Source organism: Austrofundulus limnaeus, unplaced genomic scaffold, assembly GCF_001266775.1.
Source record: "Austrofundulus limnaeus strain Quisiro unplaced genomic scaffold, Austrofundulus_limnaeus-1.0 Scaffold2358, whole genome shotgun sequence".
NCBI classification, from domain to species: domain Eukaryota; kingdom Metazoa; phylum Chordata; class Actinopteri; order Cyprinodontiformes; family Rivulidae; genus Austrofundulus; species Austrofundulus limnaeus.
In genome coordinates this window covers 18750-20667 of record NW_013954760.1, presented here as the reverse complement: position 1 = coordinate 20667, position 1918 = coordinate 18750, and the positions used below count along the sequence as shown (strand labels likewise).

General features: G+C 47.3%; 1 protein-coding gene across 5 annotated transcripts in view; it reads left to right on the top strand.

Annotated features, from left to right (window-relative positions):
• Positions 1-930: 930 nt before the first annotated feature.
• Positions 931-1918, top strand: part of LOC106510856 (2-oxoglutarate dehydrogenase, mitochondrial) — a gene marked incomplete at its 3' end in the record, with an annotated part of 19253 nt that continues 18265 nt past the window's right edge. For all 5 annotated transcript variants that reach the window (XM_013999587.1, XM_013999585.1, XM_013999586.1 and 2 more), the window contains 1 exon segment: positions 931-1037.

The following is a 1918-nucleotide window of genomic DNA, read 5'->3' as shown; positions in this document are numbered from 1 at the left end:
CCATCTGTCCTCTGAGTCCACTATCTGTCCTCTGAGTCCAACGTCTGTCCTCTGAGTCCACCATCTGTCCACTGAGTCCACCGTCTGTCCTCTGAGTCCAACGTCTGTCCTCTGAGTCCAACGTCTGTCCTCTGAGTCCACCATCTGTCCTCTGAGTCCACCGTCTGTCCTCTGAGTCCACCGTCTGTCCTCTGAGTCCACCATCTGTCCTCTGAGTCCAACGTCTGTCCTCTGAGTCCACCATCTGTCCACTGAGTCCACCGTCTGTCCTCTGAGTCCAACGTCTGTCCTCTGAGTCCACCGTCTGTCCTCTGAGTCCACCGTCTGTCCTCAGAGTCATCAGAGAGCTTCTGGAGGAGGCACTGTGGGGTGTTGATGGTGAAGTCTGCAGTGTGGAGGGTGAAGAGGAATGGTACCAGCACGGTTCCCTGAGGAACCCCCGTACTGCAGACCAGTGTCCTCACATACTGAGAGTTATTTTAATACAACAGTCATTTCTGCACATTTTGGGGAGGTCACCTCCTAATAAATGTCATTACAGAAAATCTAACTGCTCATTTTAAATCAATACTTTTATTTTTAATACTTAAGTACAAAAATATCAGATACTTTTATTGTACAGTGTCTTTGGGTGTCCTGAAAGGCGCTTTATAAATAAAATACATTATTGTTGTTGTTGTTGTTGTTGTTGTTGTTGTTGTTGTTGTTGTTGTTGTTGTTACTTTAAGACTTTAACTCAAGTAATATTCCTAAAGGAGACTTTAACTTTTACCATAGTAATATTTTGGTAAGATACTTGTACTTTAACTCAAGAATGACTTTGTGGTACTTTACAACACTGCTTAATGTTTATAAACTTGGACGAAAATAAAAAAACTACAACTGGGACTCCGCCCATCCGTGAGTGCGTCATGACGTCACAGACGGCCTCGCTTGAACGTTCTGCGCTCCCGGAGCTGCTGTCATCGTTTTACCGGGAGAGGCGAAGGGCATCCGGGATACTGGGCGCAAGCGGAGCCGCTGAGACCTTTCTGGAGGTCAGTAATCGGCTCGGTCCGGTCTGTTTCCCGCTCAGGCGTTGGCACGGACACGGTCCGGTGTGTTCCGTCTCGTGGAGGCGGATTGTAGTTTGACCTGAAATTAATCTGAAGCCGTCCAACACTTGTTAGCTTGCTGTGCTAGCCTCGTGCGGGCTAACAGCCGTTCGATCAGACGTCATAGCGCGAGGTCACCTGTTAACCAGCAACCTCACCTGTCGTAACTGAGTCACTCCACCGGAATTAACGTTCATTCGACTTGCAGCTTTCTAACTAATATAATTAGCTTCAGTTTATCTCTGTAGCTAACCGGCTAATTATGTAACCCGACGCGCTAGCTGCGAAGCTAATCACGTAAGGCCTTTGTGCGGAAGAATATTACGCACTATTTAACTTGTCTGAGCTGTTTTTAAACGTTTAAACATCCCGTGGAGTTCATGTCACGGTGTTCGGGTCCAGAGACACCGATTTTCGGGAACTCATGACTCGTGAGAGGACAAAGTGATTGGCGCGTTGAGGGGCCAATGGCGAAGCTTGACTCAGCAGCCGTGGGCGGGCTTTCCAGCAGGCAGCCAATCAGATGAGTCTGTGGGCAGGTGGGGGGCGGGTCCAGACAGGGAGGGGACCCTCAAAACAAGGTCAAAACACTGAAAGTCTTCGCGTTGTCAGCGGAGCCCGCGGGTTGTCGGAACCAGTCTTATCTGGGTCACGGTTCTGGTGTTGAAGTTTGTCTGAACTCATGCAAGTTGTTTCTCTGTTAACCATAAAATACCATAAAACGCCTTAAAAAGTACACAAATTAAATGAAGTACTGCTTGTAAATTCACAAGCTTGGTCTCTTTTTAAAACTAATAATCTGAATTTTTAACTTCAGCAGTCAT